Here is an 18979-nt window from a genome sequence, read left to right as displayed (position 1 = left end):
ACCAGCAAAGGAGGCAAAAGAATTCAGTTCTTGCAAATAAGAAAGTGGGTGGGGGGAGCCGGCAAAGCTACAAACAACAGAGCTCGAGTGTGGCCTTTCTCTTACTGCTGCCACAGCCGCGCTGGACGGCACTGCGCGTTCTTCCTGCACGAGAGTTAACACAAACCAAAGCGGCCAGGCGAAATCACGCCCCGTCTGTCCCCTAGGAACTCTGAGTCTCTTTCAAACACCATTCTATCATTGCATGAATTGCTGCGTCCTTTCGAGGAGGATTTGCTTAAGTCCAAGCGGAAGTTGTGGACAGCAGGATTTAGAGTCTTCACTCACAGAGTTCTTCTGACCCATACCCACACTCACGGTCCTAGCAGCCCGAGGGGGGTGTGCAGTTAGCCTGCAGTTACAGCAGAAGGGACAAAGAAGTCTTTGTCCGCACCTTCCTGGTGCCTGTGTGCATGAATGGTTTGCAGAATCGGAGGGTGGTTCTTACATAGTACATCGTCCTTCCTAAAATAGAAGCCCAGGAACTGTGTCTCCAGGATTCAGATTCTTGGGTGTTACTGGTCACTGCAGAGCCAACGCCACGGTGAGAAGGGCTCCATCTCTGCTCTGGGCTCCCACCCCCCAGCTATAAAATCCCGGGCAAGACACGCCCACAGGGCACTGCATCCTGCGTTGTCTTCAGAACACAGAGGCCTGTGACATCGCGCCTGCCCTTGACGCCTTCCAAAGGCAGAAACGATAAATTACATGATCCTGGTGCAAGTGTCACGAAGAGATTTAGACAGAGAGCCGTCAGAGCCCAGGCATGGGTAGCCACACTTTCTGATGTGTCTGTGCTGACGTCATCAGCTGGTCTTGGAGGAGGCATTTTCTGGATGAGGAAAATAAAGGAATGTCCCTGAGGGGATCGTGAAAGTTCTAGAATGGTTAATAATGAACAGAGCTGAGTGGAATGAAGGGGCCAGGCCAGTCACTCGCCTGCTGCTTAGACCCACTGCCCACTCTTGCTCACTGTGGTCTGTACCACGAGGTGGGGTGAGGATTGAGCCCCCCCCCCCCCCCCCAGTCACCCAGGCCCCTAGGCTGCTGGTGAGGTTCAGCCAATGAGAGGCACAGGCAAGAGACAAGTGTGGGAGGATGGGAGAAGCTGGGGTGTTCTCCCCACCCTTGGGAGCTGAGCAGCATCTACAGTGGCCGGGTCTCCTCCATGGCCCTCACCCCTGCACCTGGCCTTCGCCATAGCCCAGTTTCCACCAGTGTGGTTACCTTGGCTTGGGAGAGGGGATGCGGGGTAGCGTCCCACTCTGGTTGTTGGCAGTGTCTCCCCAACAGTGCTCCGTTTAGCTTCCCAGTCCTTCCTATGAAACTGAACTCCTTGTTGGAAACACTGCGCGGGGCTTGGGACGTTGGGGAGGAGCACCTTGCAGAGTCCCCCGAAGGGGTTCAGCCTAAGTGCCGGCTCTGATCTTTCTAGCGCTGATGAACAGAGAGGCGGGGTCCATGCTGGGCATTTGGGGGAAGAGGCTACCACAAAGACCACGGGGAGTGCGTGGCCCAGCAAAGCCACATCAGAGGCACACTCAGAGCTAAAAGGCACAGGCTGGGACCCAGACCTGATGGAGGACTGAGGACAGCAGGTGGGGGATGACTCACAGGGCCCAGGAAAGCCGGTGACACGGTGCCAACAGAGGCAAAGCAAGTGGGTTTGAGGTTGGGGTGCCTTACGGACAGTCTTAGAGGAATGGGGTGAGTCAACCCAGCTGGCATCTCATGTCTCTTGTGTCAGAATGAATTACACGATTTATCAGAATCGCATACTTCCTAGGAATGCCCACATCTCCCTGTAGTGTCAAAGGTCAATTTAAAAACAGCCCAGGGTTGGCCGGTGCCGTGGCTGAACAGGCTAATCCTCCGCCTGCGGCGCCAGCACATGGGGTTCTAGTCCCGGTCAGGGCGCCGGTTCGGTCCCAGTTGCCCCTCTTCCAGGCCAGCTCTCTGCTATGGCCCGGGAGTGCAGTGGAGGATGGCCCAAGTGCTTGGGCCCTGCACCCCATGGGAGACCAGGAGAAGCACCTGGCTCCTGGCTTTGGATCAGCACGATGCGCCGGCCGCAGTGGCCATTGGAGGGTGAACCAACGGCAAAGGAAGACCTTTCTCTCTGTCTCTCTCTCACTATCCACTCTGCCTGTCAAAATAAATAAATAAATAAATAAATAAATAAAAAACAAAAAGCCCAGGGTTTGTACAACATGTGAATGTACTAAATACCACTGAACTGCATGCTTCTACATGGTTAGATGTATGCTGTATGAATTTCACCTCAATTTACAAAACTGAAACAGCACATTATACCCATGAGATCAAGGAAGTTCTGTGAAAGACACAGAATCTATCAACTGAAAAAACAAAGGGGCAGAGCTGAGCCGCCGCCGCCCGCAGTGCCGGCATCCCATATGGGCATCAGTTTGTGTCCTGGCTGCTCCACTTCCCATCCAGCTCTCTGCTGTGGCCTGGGAAAGCAGCAGAAGATGGCCCCTGCACTGTCATGGGAGACCTGGAAGAAGCTCCTGGTTCCTGGCTTTGGACAGGCCCAGCTCCGGCCGTGGCAGCCATCTGGGGAGTGAACCAGCAGATGAAAGATCTTTCTCTCTGTCTCTCCCTCTCTCTGTCTATACCTATAACTCTGCCTCTCAAATAAATAAATAATCTTAAAAAAAAAAAAAAAAACAGAAACAAATTGCCCAGGGCATTATGATTTTTTTCAATACAAATACATTTCCTGTTGTTTTTAGAGACAGAGTTTGATATGATATGCCAGGAATTTAAGATCTGGAGAGAGAAGAGGCCCAAAGAGAAGGCACACAAAGATGGATAGATGGATGGATGGATGGATGGATGGATAGATGGATGATAGGTACAGATATTGATGATAGGTACATAGATGATAGATAGATGGTTGCATAAAGACAACAGAAGTGTTTAAGCCCCTCTATGCGATTTTTCTGGGAAGCAGAAGTTGGTGGGGGCAACTCACGTTAGAGTTTTGAAGTACTGGGGACTACGCTGGCTGATCCCTCGCACTCACCCACAGCTGGAGTACAGCCTGCGGCACACCCTGGAGGGACTGTTTGGTGCTGCTTCCCCTCCAGGCGGCCCACCTTGGCCTTCCCGACCCTCTACTCCAAGCCAGGCCAGAGATGCCCAGGAGGACTGACTGATTAAACACTCCCGGGGCCAAGGCTGCTGTCTGAGGACGGTGGGAGGGGCACGAAGGGCTGGGGAGCCAGAGACCTGTTGTCTTCAGGAGGCAAAGCTCATAGAGCCCAGGTGATGAGATGGGAGTGGAAGCGCGGGCCAGGTGATCCCGGGTGGTCCTGGAGCCCCGGGCCACTGAGAGGCTACTCCAGACTGGCCAATGACAGCTGCCCACGCACAGGGTGGGCTGCTAGAAGGCAACTGCCCATCTCGCAGCTCCGCTCAGGCCTCCTGGGGAGAGGAAGGAGCCAACTCAGCAGCGGAAGAAGGGGCAAAGAAGTCCTCCCCAAACTCAGGCAAGGCCCAACAAAGTCCTGGGCTTAAACGAGGAGGGAGTGCAGCCGGAGACAGGAGACACAAAAGCCCCCGCCCCGAGGTACACTGACCCAGGAGCCCTGGCAGCCCTGCCCTGGGCAGTATCCAGAGGATTCAGGCCACCCACCACTGGAGGGCCAGGCAGGTCCCTGCTCCAGCCGGCGTCTGGCCTTGAACTCTGTGCCTGCGCTCTTTGGGGAAGAGGAGTTCTCACTAGGAAAGTAAAACAAGCGCAAAGTTGTTGCAAAGCTTGTGTCCGCTCCAGCCCACAGAGAGAGACGGGGTGGAGGGGGGTGGGGGAGGGACGATGGGGATGGGGATGGGGATGGGGATGGGGGTGAGGGGTGGGGGGGTTGTCCTCTACAACCACACGGCTCCGCCCAGCCCTCCACCTCCTCTTCCTCACCTCACAGCTTGAAACAGCAACAAAACTTTCTGGGGCCTCTCAGAGAAACTGGTTTTGTTTTCCTTTAGCCAGGCAGGTTAGACAAAGTCAAGACATGCAGAAGTACTGAGGCCGGCTGAGGCCATTTCCCTCGGCCTCACGCTGGGGACGCCGGGGACGCTGTGCACGCCGGGGACGCCGTGCACGCCGAGCCCAGGTGGCAGCACCACAGCTGCAGGTGTGACCACAGGGCACTGGCCGCGGACGGCTGGTTTTGGCGTCTCTGGCGCACACAGGCTGCGTCTGCTTTTCTTCATCCCGCAGAAGAGGGTTTTCTTGGAAACAGGGCCAAGAATGACATGGGTGTGATCTTCATTCCTTAGAAGAGAAGCGATTTCTCTCCCAGTGGGCAGGAAACCTCGGCTTCCTCATTTCTGGCCGGCAGAGCAGCAAATGTTGTGGGTGTAGAGAGGGGGTGCAGGCTCTGCCGGGGAGCCCTGGTGAAATCCCTCTGCCCCCACCATCCAAAGTCTACCTGGCTCTTTCAGGTTTGCTCTCACAACTCAGTCCGAGATGAAGGAAGAGAAAAAACCTAGAGCAAAAGAAGCCAGTCTCCCCGATCTTTCTGGTACCCTCAGCCCCTCCTCCGCTCCAACTCTGTCCCTGTCCCTGCTGCGACCTAGGGACAGATCAGCTCAGCAAGGTGGGGAGTGGGGGGAGGGCTACGGTCGTCCACCTCCAGGTCCTCAGAGCCGGCTGTGCCTGGCCCGGAGTGCTCAGTCAACGTTTGGCAAACAGGAAAGGGGACCACAGACCAGTGGGAGAGGCTGCTGGGTACCGGGCCATGGAGACCAAGGGAAGGGGGTGCCGTGAGAAGGAGTGATTGGAGGGTGGGGCTGGAATGGGACCGGGTCAGGATTCCACTTCCAGAGGTTCTGTGGATCCAGGCTCAGAGATGGCCAAGGTAGGCACCTGCTTCACTGTTGCCCACAGAACAACCCGAGGACGCATCCGTTACCAGTGAGGAAAGTGAGACTTGGACAGCAGGTGGTGGAGGCCCTCAGGGGAGGGCAGGAGTGGGGGTCCACTGTGTGGGCTTTGCAGGGGCCTGCCTGAGCCTTCACAGCATGTGACCTCAGCATGGTGTCCATGCCTCTCAGCTTCTCCATCCGCAAAATGGTGACAGTGAGAGCGGTAGTCCCTCATAGACGTTTTGAAGGTGAAGTAAATTAAAACCCCAGCAGGGCTGGCCGGCCCGGGACTTGGCTTTTGAAATAAAGTTGTATCGGGACGCAGCCACATTCATCGGATTATACACCATCTACTGGTGTTCAGGGGCTGCCACAAAGCCTGAGCTAGTTAGCCTCTGGTTCTGTACAGGAAGTTTGCAGGCTGCCTCCCCGCTCCCCCACCCAGTGCAGAGATCTGATAATAACCGTACACAGTAAGGGTGACAGCAGCTCTTACTAAGCATTTTCCCCAAACCCTCCATGGACATCACCCGCTCTGAGGACGACCTGACTGCCTGGCATGCCAGGCACCGTGTCGGGCTCTGGGGATCAGGGTGAAGAGGACGGATGGGCCCCCCTGCCCCCATGGGACTCACCCCCAAGAGGCCACAGTTCCAGACTGCCACAAGCTTTTGGGGAAAAATGAGCAGGTGCTGTGCTGAAAACAGGGGCAGCCACTTGGAGGAGCAGCGGCGGCGGCGGCAGGCGGGGGACAAGGGGAGCCCGGCTGAGCAGTGGCAGGGAGAGCACCGGACAGAGAGGGGCAGCCAGGGCACCCAGTGGCTGCTGCTGCCCGAGCACCATGGACAAGAGGAAAGGCAGGAGAAAAGGCAGGAGCATACAGCCAAGCGTACGGCCAGGAGGACCATGGGAAGGAGTCTGGACTGCGAGCAAAGCAGTGTGAAGCCACATGGGCATTTTAAGGAGCCACTGACAGCGTCTGCTTTGGAACCTTAAAAAGACCAGTACAGGGCTGGTGTTGCGGTGTAAAGGGTTAAGCCACGGCCTGCGACGATGGCATCCCATCTGGGCGCCAATCCAAGTCCCAGCTATTCTGCTTCCAATCCAGCTCTCCACTATGGCTTGGAAAAGCAGCAGAAGTTGGCCCAGATCCTTGGGCCCTTGCACCAACATGGGAGGCCCAGACAAAACTCCTGGCTCCTGGCTTCAGCCTGGCCTAGCCCTGGCTATTGTAGCTATTTGGGGAGTGAACCAGTGGATAGGAGGTCTTTCCCTAACCCCCGTAACTCTTCCAAACAAATAAAATAAGTAAAAAAAAGACCAGTCCAGAGTGGATGTTTGGCCTAGTGGTTGAGACCCCTGCGTACCACACAGGAGCGCCTGGGGTGTAACAGCCAGCCCCAGCTCCTGACGCCAGCTTCCTGCCGATGTGCATCCTGGGAGGCGGCAGCTATGGTCAGGTACTTGGGTTTCTGCCACTACCAGAGACCTGGCTGAGCTCCTGACTCCCAGCCAGGCCAGTGCTGGCCACGGAGGGCACTGACCCAAGTAGAGAGGCGCCCTTTCTCTGTCTGTTCCTGTCTTCCTGCCTCTTGAATGGAAACAACAAAAACCCCTTTCTGGACCCTGTTCATGGAGATGGCCTGTGGCGGTCCAGGGCAGCAGGGGAGCAGCTAGGAGGCTGAGGCACACCCAGATGTGGATGTGTCCACCTCAGGCCTGGGCTGCAGTGGGGGGGGGGGGTGCTGGACGGCAGGGGAGGAATGGAGGCTGACCCTCAGGCTCTGGGCACCGGTGACGCTGTGTGACAAGTCGGAGAGAGGCAAGGGTGAAGGGAGGGGAGCCAGGAGCTGTTTGGGACTCCAAGGACAAAGTCAAGGCCTATTCCTGAAGGCCCCCTCCAGTGACGAGATGGCCATCTGACCCCGAGACCTGCCGGTGGCCAAAAGACTTCCACTGGCTCCCCATGCGCTTTCTGTGCCTTGCTTCCTCGCCCGCTGTGCTGTTTCTGGATCTCTAGCCCCTGTCTGGGTCACAGAGTGGTATCCGGGGGTGTGGTCCTGTGTGCGTCCTACCCACCCACGCTCCCCTCCCCCAGCCAGTGCTTCAGGAACGCTCACAGTCACAACCACAACCTTTCAGGGAGCACAGCACTGCAGGCCCTGACTCCTCTGTGCTCACCGAGCTGGGTGCGGTCCCACAGGTTCTCCTGGTGTACAGGTGTGAGCTCTTCCATCAGCACCACACACACCCGGACCCTGACCTGAGCCGCTGCTCTCCTGCAGCCAGAGCTGCCCGTCCGCTACCAGTCCTCTCCTCTCTCTCTTTTCTCCTCCACACACATTTTCCTCCTGGTTTCACCCAGTGCATTGTTTTGAATTCATGGTTACTCTGGACTAGTTTGCTCCAAACATCATTCATTCTGTTCATCACTTTGCGTAAGTCATTTCTTCAGTGAGAAGCCACCACAGGTAGAGACACGGATGGGGTAGCAGCAGAGCAGTGCGGTGGGCCCAATGCCCCACTTCCCAGAGACCTGGCCCACCCCCACCTCAGCTCAGCAGCACCCCTCTCCCCCTCACCCTCCTGGGTGCACCTGGACCCTGCGGTCCCCGACATATCTGGGTGGGGTGGGAGGGTGCAGGTGAGGCCCCTGTCGTCTGGAAATGCCAACTGTGTCAGTCCCAACAACACCTCGCAGGGGTAGGGAACAATCACGTGGCCTGGCCCTGCCCAGGCAACCACCAGGAAGGACTGGAAATTCAATCCATCTACAGCAGGCCCATGTCATGTTGATACATATTCCGGTATGGTCCAGGAAGCATACTGTAAATATCCAAACGGCCCCTGCCAGAAAAGAAGTTCGCTGCCCCGGAACGAGCGTGAGCACACACTTGGATTTGCCAATGAGTCTCTCCCACACTTCCTTCTTGAAACTCCCCGATCCCTCTGCGGACGCCACCGGACTTTCTGCTTCTCCTGCTGGCCCGACTGCACCTGCTGGCGACCCGGCTCCCTGCGGGGGCTCCCCACTGGGTCAGCCCTCTGCCCTTTCTCTCACCACAGCTCCCACTTCTCCTCACGGCTGGGGAGGGAGGGAGGGAGGGAGGGAGGAGCACCCTGAGCACCCTCTCCCAGCCCCCGGCCACCAGACTGCACGTCTGAGGGAGGCATGGGCGGGGGAGCCCCCACCTCAGTGTTTCGGGGCTAGCATCTCACCACAACGCTCTCCCGAGCGGGTCCCTGCCTGGCCATCCTCTCTATGCACGTGCGCTCATGCTCTTTCTCTCTCTCTCTCTCTCTCTCTCTCTCTCACACACACACACACACACACACACAGGCACACGGGCACACAGGCACATGGGCACACGGAGCACACACGCTGAGGAGGATCAGCGCCCAGCGGCCCTGGGAGCATCTGACCCACACCTGGCAGGGAGCCCGCAGTTCAGAAGCAGTTCACAGCAGGACCAGTCCAGCCTCGGCCCTGCCCATCCTGGGAAGGCCCAGAGGAGAGGGGAGTGACCGAGACCCCCTGCCAGCGAGCACAGCATTCCCCCTTACACAGATCCCTGCCCTCAACCACTACTCAAGTAGATTAAATGGAAATTTTCACAAGTAAAGGATTCCTGAGTTTTAAATTGTGCCCTATTCAAAGCAGTAGCAGATGGCCCAAGTCCTTGGGCCCCTGCACCCACCTGGGAGACCCGGAAGAAACTCCTGGCTTCAGATCAGCACAGCTCCAGCCATTGAGGCCAACTAGGAAGTGATCCAGCAGATGGAAGACCTTTCTCTCTCTCTCTACCTCTACCTCTACCTCTGTAACTCTGCTTTTCAAATACATAAATAAATCTTAAAATAAAATAAATAAATCAATAAAGCCCCATGGTGGGCTGTGTGATGCACTCACCCCAGTCCCCAGCGTGTCCACACTGGATATTCCACCCACTCGTGACTTCCTGGCCATTTTGATTATCAGTTCGACTGCTTCAGTATCTCAGTGCTAGGGTTCAAGTAACCTTAATTTTACTCCACGATGGCCCAAAGGGCAAAAGCAGTACCACAGACAGCTTTATAAGAGTGCATTGTTGTAAGTGCTTTATTATTGGCATTAATCTCTTACTGTGCCTAATTTATACTGTTGACACTGTCTCACAAGTATGTGTGTATGAGAAAAGACACATTGGGCATGGGGCTCAGTCCTACCAAGGTTTCAGCACCCACTGGGAGTCTGGGAACACATCCCTCAGGGATGGGGGCAGGGAGATGCTGTATTCAGAAGCCTTGGTTTGACCTTTTGGGGACTTTTAGCTTCCAAAGGTCAATATCACGCTAGCCTGCTCCTCTGCCCACAAAGGCCCGTCCACGGCCGCCTCTGTGTTAGGTTTCTATTTCCAAGGCTGACCACAGATGTGTGACATTCTTACGGCTGCCTGCAGTCAGGGGAGCCTGTGGCGGGGGGTAGAGTGGCAGGAGTGAGGCTGGCTCCGGTGCAGGCCCATGGAGGGAGCAGATGAGCCAGAGGAGGTCTCTCTGCCCAGCCTCAGGGACAGGCTTCCTCAAGTCCCAGGCACACACACCCCCAGATGCCCAGACCACACACAGGCAGGTGTCCTAGAGCCCAGGTCAAAGAATGCAGCCCCTTGGGGCCACACCTGATGCCATCTGTTGAGACTGATGGCTGGGCTGGCTCAAGCTGACGCAGGTCGAGAGCCCAGAGAGAAGGTAAGAGAAGCAGGCAGGATCTGGGGAGTGGCTTTTCCTCTGCAATGGAGTCAGTTAGGGTTAGTCGGCTTGGGAAGGACTTACAAGATCAGCTAGCCAAGGGTTTCACGGTAAAAAACAATCCAAAACACAGCAACGAAACTCCTCAAACCACATCTCTTGAAGCAGCTACAAATCCAAGGGAACCAGAAACGGCTCTGCTGAAGCAGGGCCTGGTGGCTTGCTGCCATCGCCACCCTGCTGGCGGTTCTCTTGGGTAACCCTAGGGTTATAACAGATTAGGGTTAGGGTCTGATTCCTCAACATCATGATGAGGATGAGGATGCCGTATGTGCTTCCTAGCTCTTCCCAGCTTGAGTGTTCACAGCACCACAGCCATCCCTACACCAACCCAGTGGCATCGTCATCAGCGTCGTATTTTCAATGAAGTGTTTCAGCTCCGAGTTGCTAAGCAACTTGCCCCAAATCATAGGGCAAGTGGAGCCGGGATTTGAATACAACAGCACCCCCTCCTCCATTGCTGTCTTACTGGGGGGAGGAGGGGATGTTCCAAGACTCCAGTATATGCCTGAAACATCAGTAGCACCAAGCCCTATATATATTGTATTTTTTTTCTTATACACATATACCTACCTATGATAAAGTTATAAATTAGGCACAATAAGATATTAACAACAATAACTATTAAGAACACAGGATAATAACAATGTATGCACAAAAGCTATGTGAATGTGATCTCTCTCTCTCTAAATATTTTATTGCCTTGTGTTTACCTCCTCTTCTTGTGACAACATGTGACACTGACAGCAAGCAATCGTGGCTCTTCTTTGGCAGACCTGAGCAGCCGGCATCACTGCTCTCACAATGCACGGCCATTCCAGAGCAAAGTAACAGTCACCTGCACACAGGCACTGAGCACCCGATATCACTCTAACTGGGGTGGCTGCTAAGTGACGGATGCTGGGTAGTGTCTACAGGGTAGATAGAGCACACAGAGAGATGACACACGGCCAGGGCAGGCCGAGAGGGACTGGACACACTTTTCAGAATGGTGCATGATTTCAAACTTATGAGTTGTTTATTTCTGGAGTTTCTATTTATTATTTTCAGACTGTGGTTGACCACAAGTAGTTGAAACTGTGGAAAGTGAAACCACAGATCAGGGGAGGCTCCTGTACGGCTCTGACTCCAGATCCCGTGCTCGCGCCTCTGTCACGGCTAATAGAAAATGAAGTGTTCTAACCAACATCGACGGGGAGGTTGGCTAGCGACCTGCTCCAGGGCTGGACTGCTGGGGGTCCACTCCCTTCTGCCATTACTTTACCTGTGTCCCCTTTTACTGCCCGGAAAACGGGACAACAGCACCTGCCTCCCAGCCTCCCAGCCAAGATGAAACGTGTCCATAAACAAGCGCTTCCCCTAGCCACACAGATGCTGCACCTACTCGGCGTGCAGAGGCCTGGACCTTACTCTATAAGGGAAGGGGCGTGGAGTGAGTCGTCAGACAGCTGGTCAAGGCGGACACCATGCCTACGCACAAACCCGGTAGTGGTGCTCAGGGCAGTCAGGTCCCTGGACGCTCTGCCTGAGAACGTGCCTCAGAACAGAATGAAACTGCTGGCTTGCTCCCCAGAGGAACAGACCTGCTTGGGGTCGGGGGTTGCTAATTAAGACGGTTTAGTCTACCCTACTTTTTTTTATTTGACAGGTAGAGTTATAGACAGTGAGAGAGAGAGACAGAGAGAAAGGTCTTCCTTCCATTGGTTCACCCCCCCCAAATGGCTGCTATGGCCGGCACTGCGCCGATCCGAAGCCAGGAGCCAGGTGTTTCCTCCTGGTCTCCCTTGCGGGTGCAGGGGTCCAAGTGCCTGGGCCATCCTCCACTGCCTTCTCAGGCCACAGCAGAGAGCTGGACTGGAAGAGGAGCAACTGGGACTAGAACCCGGCACCCATATGGGATCCCGGCACCCATATGGGATACCGGCACTGCAGGCGGAGGATTAACCTAGTGAGCCATGGCACCAGCCCCCAAGTCTACCCTACTTGATACACTTCAGCATCGAGATGTCTCAGTAGCTGCTTGAAGTCTGACATTTAAGCAAGCTCCTGTGACAGCGTGAGAAGCACCACCTAGATTACCGTGATGACGCCAGGCAGTTCAGGCTGCTGATGGATGCCCTGCCTCTGCTCCTGGCCGTGCCTCCATCCATGGCTGCCAGGGCCCTGATCTCCTGGGCCTCTCTCCTGAACCCCAGACTCAGCCCATCTGCCTAGGCCATTGCTTCATCTTAAGGCATCATGGATCAGCCAACCCCTGCCCCATCCCACTCCTCCCTTAGCCTTCCTGCACCGCAGAGAAATAGCGCCAACCATCACCAAGTCACCCTTGGCTCTTTCTTCCTCACCATCTCACAGACCCTGCTGGCACTTCCTTCCCAACACATCCCCCGTCAGCTACTTCTCACCACTCTCAGCACCACCACCGAGGTCTACGCCTCACCGCGGCCCTAGCAGGTGCAGTGCTGGCCTCCAGCTGTCTCCTGCTCTGCCCCGCTCCCTTAGGGCCCACTCCCAACCCACAGCCAAAGGGACCCACACAAGTGCCAAGTCAGATCTGTCACTCTGAGCCTATGGTCCTGTAACACTCAGAGTAGAAGCCAGGGCCCAGCACAGTGCGGCCCTCTGCTCCGTGCTCACATCCTGGGGGCTTCCCCTCGTCCATCCCCACGGCCATGCTGGCCTTGCTTTCCTTGAAGAATAGAACTGCCTTCTGCTTGGTGCTCCCTGCCTGGAGCGCTCTTCACCCTGAAACAGGGCCGGCCTCCTCCTTTACTTCCAGAATCAGCTCAAACACTACCTCGCTCGCAAACGAGGCCTTCGCCGACCACCCTACATGGAAATCCGACGTCACTCCCCCCCAACCCGTGCCCCAGCCCCTGCTGCAGCTCCCCACACACACACACACCCACCGGCCCTGCACCTAGAGCAGTGTACGTGACAAGTGCTCAGTAAACACAGAAAGATGAATGGCTGCCTTCTTGCTACTCTACGGACAGTCTCTTGGCCATTGGCTTCTAGTGTCACCTATGTGTCCAAGTCCTAAGACTCAACAGTTACAGCCAGAGAGGACAAGGCCAACCTGGGACAGGGGTAGCAGGGGCAGGGTAAGGAGGGAAGGGCCCGGGAGACTGGCACAGTGAAGCCCGACAGCCCCCCACTCAGCAGGTGCACACTGGGGGGCTCTGGCTTAAGGGCATCAGGTACCTGGGAGAATGGGGAAGTGCCAAGACTACTCTGAAGGCAGACAGTCCCACACCTCAATTCAATCAGCAGTGATGGGTCGTCTCTTGGGTGCCAGGCCCCGCACAGGGTGGCCTGAGACCTAAAATCCTATTGGCCCGGGAACTCTGTTGGAGACTTCATCATGCCACCAGGTGGAACAGTGCCAGGAGGGCTTTCCTCTCTCTGCTCCTGTCTTCAGGGTCCATCTCAAACCTCTCTCTTCTGGGTAGACTTTGCTCACTCCTTCTCGCCAGGAAACCTCACTTCCTACTGTACAGTCGTCAGACCAGAACAAACTCCACTTCCTGCCGTCTCCCTCCCAGCCTGAGCAGGGCCACTCTCCCTGCCTGTCCGCCTCCCCCCTCCTGACCTGGTCCCTGCCTCCCTCCCCCATGGGGTTTTGTGATGCTGATTCTCACCCACACTCCCAACCCTTCAGCTGGCTCCATCCCATCAGCTTCCAAACACTCACAGTCTCTCCTTAGGCTGGAGACAAACACAGATGCTCACCCACAGATTTCCCTAAAGTTCTTGCCCTTTCTCCAGCAGCTTCTCTTCCACCCAACGCTCGGCTCCCCCACCCTCACCACCTGCCCACACTGCTCTCACCACGGTCACCAGGGGCCTCTGGGTCTCCAATGACACCGGACCATCTCCACTCTTCACCCTATCTGGGCAACACCCTGCACCCAACCCTGCTCGCACACTATAAATATTCTCCCTGTTCTTCTCTGGAACCACTTCGTGCTGGCATTGAAGCCCATGCCAAAATGGGCAGCTTCCGCCCCCCTGTCTCCCAGCCTCAGCCCATGCACATCCAGTCCAACTGCGCTCCTGCCTCCTAGAATCTCCTTTTAAAGCTTCACAGGCCCTTCAAAGCCAGCACAACCAAAATGGGAGCAACTCTCCCCCCAGCTGCTCTCTCCAGCGTGCCCTCTTGGTCACGACTCACTCCCCACGTGGCTGCTGCCATCAGAAACCTGGCAGCCCTGATGCTGCCCACCTACAGCTCAGGCCTGCATCTCCCCGCCAAGCCCTGCCCCCCGCGCCGCCAAGCCCTGCCCCCCCGCGCCGTCCCAGCTCAGCCTCCCCAGCTCCTGGGCAGCCCAGAGGCAGCAGGAGCTTAGCTTGCGGGAAGGTCTGCTGTGGGAAGGTGTGCTCTGGTACGAGTTGTTCTCTTGCTCGTCTCATTCTAATTTAAAATTCAAATGCCTTGAAGCAAGGCACACATGTTCCAGCTCCCCAGGGTCCCCTGCAACTCTCTACTGCCACTAAACACTTGGAAGAAAAAAACCCAGCTTCACTAAAAACCCCAGAGACACTAGGCTGTGTGTATGTATGGGCTCATGTAGTCCTTCCAGCAACCCCAGAGGGGAGACATTCCCATCACTGTTTACCAGTGGGAATAGAGACACCCATGGAGGTTGGGCAACTTGCCCAAATCACACAGCTCCACCCAGCAAGTCACAAATCCAGCAGCCACCCTGGGCCTGCCAGATTCAGAAGACCACAAGATTTCTGCTCTACCATGAGCGGAAGAAGCGCTGTGCCTGGGCTATGAATCAAGGAGCTCCTTCTGCAGCATGGGAAAGGAGAAAGAATTCATGTGGACCTGGGCAGCAAACGGAGAGAATGGATGATCAGGTCCCCCAGGAAACAGGCCATGTGGCTCAGGGCTGGGTATGGAGTCAATCAGGTTGATGGGCTTGGAGAGGCGGGACATCAGGGACCCCTGCAATAGGCAGGGAGAGGAAGAGAAGGCTCTGGGGGCTGGTGTTGTGGTGCCGCAGGCTAAGCCACTGCCTGCAACGCCACCATCCCATATGAGCACCAGTTCAAGTCCTGGCTGTTCCACTTCTTCTTGTGAGCAGCCCCCTGTTAATGCACCTGGAAAAGCAGTAGAAGATGGCCCAAGTCCTTGGGCCCTTGTCACCCCCAGAGAGAAACAGTTGTAGGCTTCCAGCTTCAGCCTGGTCCAGCCCTGCCCGTTGCAGCCATTTGGGGAGTGAACCAGCAGATGGAAGATATCTCTCTCTCTCTCTCCCTCTCTCTCTGTAACTCTACCTTTCAAATAAATAAATCTTTCACAAAAGAGATTCTGTGGCCGGCGCCGTGGCTCAATAGGCTAATCCTCCGCCTGCAGCGCCGGCACACCGGGTTCTAGTCCCGGTTGGGGTGCCAGATTCTGTCCCGATTTCCCCTCTTCCAGGCCAGCTCTCTGCTGTGGCCTGGCAGTGCAGTGGAGGATGGCCCAAGTGCTTGGGCCCTGCACCCGCATGAGAGACCAGGAGAAGCACCTGGCTCCTGCCTTTGGATCAGCGCGGTGCGCTGGCCGCAGCGGCCATTGGAGGGTGAACCAACGGCAAAGGAAGACCTTTCTCTCTGTCTCTCTCTCTCACTCACTCTGCCTGTCAAAAAAAGAAAAGAAAAAAAAAAAAAAAAGATTCTGAATATCGCAAACCAAAGTGGCCAAGGAGGGAGCTGGGTGAGAGCAGAGCTGTGAATGACCTTCTGTTGGAGTGAACCAGAGCTCTGTGGAGAGGGGCAGCGGCCTGAGCACACTGCCTGGCCCCACCCCGGCCTTGCAGGGCAGGGAATGCACACGGGGACAGGCTGGCGGCCTCCGGGGAGCCGGGCAACAGCTGCAGCAGGGCTGGCGACAGAGGATGACCAGGCCTGGGAGCCCTCAGTGTAATCTGAGCAGCGTGGCAGGTGCACAGCACACTGAGAGCCGGAGAGCCCACGAGCCGCTACTTCCAGAAGTTTTTCCATGAAAGACAAAGAGAAGGGCATGGCCTCCTTGAGAGCAGAAAAGGCTGCAGGGAAATTCAGGGATGGTCTGAACTGCTGGGAGGCGGTGCGGGGTGATAGAGCCCACAGCATCATGAAGGAGGCATGGGGATCTGCGGAAGTCGGCGGGAAGGGAGCCCCTGTCCCCGACTTCTGCGGAGGGACTCTCGCTGTGCTGGGTCCACAGGACCTGCCCGTCAGATGTGCGCTGCACGCGGTTTCTGCCACGGCACGATCTGAGAACGCCCCATCGCCTGCCTCCAGACACCAGCATGCAAACCGTGCGCACCCCTGTCACCATAAATAGACTCGGAATCTGTCAGGCCAGTGTGTATTTTCACTTTTATTTCCTCCTAGGCCCTCCACCCCACTTCCTCACAAGAAGAAAGCCGTGGGGGCCAAGGCTGCTCTCTGGCCCCTCCAGTACAACTTTCCTCTGGGCAAAACAACAAACTCCCGCTGGTCTCACCCTGGCCGTGGCAGCAGCAGGCACCTGCCAGCCTTAGGGATTGCTTCTGCCCTACGGCATGGGCTCCTCTTCCCCCAACACACACACAGCACCTCCCTGCTGCAGCTCCGTGGTGACAGAGCTCCTGCCCAGGGCAACCCCAGAGAGAGCAGCCGCCTGGGCAGAGAAAGCTTTTCAGAGACTGGGCCTGCCGCCCCCCGCCACCCTCCTGTGGTCTGTGCACTCTTAAAGACACTCATCAGCGACAAAGGCATCGGGCAGCTTTTGATGAACCCCAGCTGCCTTTAGCAGAGACGCTACAGGAAGGATTTGGAATCAGAAGGTGTGGGCCTGGCCCTGCCCTGTGTGCCATGAGTTCTAGCCTGCAGCCAGGTGGAGCTGGAAGGAGCAGCACCTGTTCTCCATTCTCTGTAGATGTGACAAGAGAATGAGCTACTGTAAACTCTGCGGTGTTATTCTGACTTCTGGGCGCGAGGCGTGTCCTACTGGGTGCTCAACCTCTCTTCTCATGAGCCCTGTCCCACACATGTTCCCCCTGTAACTCAGAGGTAAAGAGATGGGCACCCCAAATGAATCTAGACCTCCTGAATGCTAGGTTCCAGGATACACACAAAATCAGACGCAGGTTGCCCTGAGTTGGCTTGGCTGGACACAGGGGTCAGGCAGGGAGTCTGTCCGTGTGTGCCTTGCACAGCCTCCAGCGGAACTGGTTCCACTTGCTGGGAACAGACTCTCCAGGCCTTATCAGAATCAGGGGCCTCTCATTGATGGGCAGCTCCAGCTCTGAGAGAGCAGCTGGGGCAGGGGGTAACCAGTGACCACAGGAGCCCCATGCATGGCCCAGGGGAGGAGCTCGGGGGGGTCACTGACACACTCGATGCTTGCCCCTCCCCATCCGGGACAGGTGGACAGTAGTCCTGCTTTGGCCTCACTCAGGAGGGCATCAAGGGGGACGAAATAAAAACAAAACAACAAGAACAATGAGAAAGGAAATGCAAAGGAAAGAGCAGTGCAAACAGGGAAATAGGTTGTTTTTCTTCCAGGTTGTCCCCAGTGAAGCAGAAATAGTCACAGGAGGCCAGTGCCCAGGCCCCTTCCCATCCCTAGCCTAACAGAGCTGATCTGCAGGCAGTGGGCAGCCCACCCTGCCAATCACCACTGACATGCCCCAGGCACTAAGTTACAACTTCTGGGGACCCGGCTCTTTCCCATGTTCCCTCACTGGGAACCCTGAGCCAGCGGGTCCTCAGCAAAGCTTGCTGACTGAGGGAAACCCTGCCCACCCTGCCACTGCCACAGACCTCAGCCGCCCCAGTGGGCACAGCCACCCTCTCTGACACCAGATGCTGGCTCAGACGGGAGCCTCTTCTGGGCCTGGAGTGGAGAACTGATCCACTCCTCAAGCCACAAGAAAAACATTAAGACAACCCCAAACCCTCTGCAGAGCCTGCCGGCTCTCCACCTGCCTGTCACACCCACCTTTCCTGCCGCTGTCTCTGCCTCTCCTGTTTCATGGGGTGGCCTGGTCAGGCTCTCACCCACACCTGCTCTGGGATGGGGATAAAGCATTTCGGGAGCCCCATGGGGTCTGAAAAGCCCACCTTCGGCCTTCTGCTGCCTAAAAGGGTCTTGCACAGCGCCAGCACCGCTGTTCTATTCCCAGAAGTTCCTGAACCAGCGTCCCGGTGCTGCACGCCTTCCAGCACCCTGTGAGAGCAGGTCTCCCCGGATAAAGGAACTCTGTTCCGTGGGCCCAGCCCAGCGCTCGCTCGGCACCCGAGCCTCCTGAGGATCCGCAGAGCTAAGCTGGTCACCGGCCGCCTCCCGCTGGAAGGGGCAGCCTCGGCTCACCCACACTCGCCACGGCGGCGAGATCGCCAAGTTCTCCTGGACGTAAATCGGAAACAGCCAAGCACGGAACGGAGGCGGCAGAACTGGCCAGAGACGCGACCCGCGGCGGGACGGGCCGCCGCAGGAACCCGCAGCAAGCTCGGCTTGACCGGAGCCCGGCAGAGCGGGGACAGGGCGCCCGGACCCGCGAGGGCAACTCGGTGTCCGCGGATGCTCGGCCCCCCGGCAGCTCGGATGGCCCCTCCGGGCCGCGCTCCTAAACGAGCACGCACCAGCAGAGCGTGCTTAGGACACCCAGCCCTGGGGTCACGCAGGCCGGAGGCTCCCAGGCACCGCGACGGGGGTCAGCGGGGCAGACGTGCAGGCCGAGCACCCTGAGCTGACCCGGCCCCTCCGGTCCACCGGCGCCTCTGGACCAGCTGCCCAGCTCCGGCCCCCGCCGCACCTCGGCCCTGCTGCGAACACCCTCTCGCCCCACACGTCTCCCGGACCCGAACAGCCCCGACGGGCGGCCCGGACGGGGCTCCGCAGCCCGGCGCTTTCGGTTTCAAAGTCTCCGGGGCGAGCCGGCGGCACTCGCGGGTCCCCCTCCCGCCGCCCCTCCCGCGACTCACGTGTGGCTCGGCCGGGGTTTCGCCGGCAGCTGTTGGCAGGCGCGCGGCTGCGCGGGCGGCGGCCGGGGCAGCGAGGCGCGGGCGAGGCACTGGGCCCCAACCGCCGCTGCCCGAGCGCTCCCGCCAGGAGGCGGTGGGGAGGGCGGGGCCGGGGCGGGACCTTGGCGGGAACTGGATGGGATAGGTGGAGCCGGAGCGCTCAGGGGGCGGGGCCTCTGCGGATGGGCGGGGCCGGAGAGCTCAGGGGCGGGGCGGGCAGGGGAGAGCGGTCAGCACCTGCGGACAAACAGCAGTTGCCCTTGCCCCTCTTGACCCATTAGCT

The 18979-nt window shown here is 57.4% G+C and overlaps 1 protein-coding gene across 2 annotated transcripts in view; it reads right to left on the bottom strand.

The window, feature by feature from the left end:
• TRAF5 (TNF receptor associated factor 5) overlaps nucleotides 1–18727 on the bottom strand; it is a 44913-nt gene extending 26186 nt beyond the window's left edge. For both annotated transcript variants that reach the window (XM_062210296.1, XM_062210297.1), the window contains exon 1: nucleotides 18658–18727. The gene's annotated coding sequence lies outside the window, so the exon portion shown is untranslated. The remainder of the gene's footprint in view (nucleotides 1–18657) is intronic.
• Between the last annotated feature and the right edge of the window lie 252 nt (nucleotides 18728–18979).

The sequence above is a fragment of the Lepus europaeus genome, chromosome 14 (assembly GCF_033115175.1).
Source record: "Lepus europaeus isolate LE1 chromosome 14, mLepTim1.pri, whole genome shotgun sequence".
NCBI classification, from domain to species: domain Eukaryota; kingdom Metazoa; phylum Chordata; class Mammalia; order Lagomorpha; family Leporidae; genus Lepus; species Lepus europaeus.
Note: the sequence above shows the minus strand (reverse complement) of the source record. Positions and strands in the feature narration are given on the sequence as shown.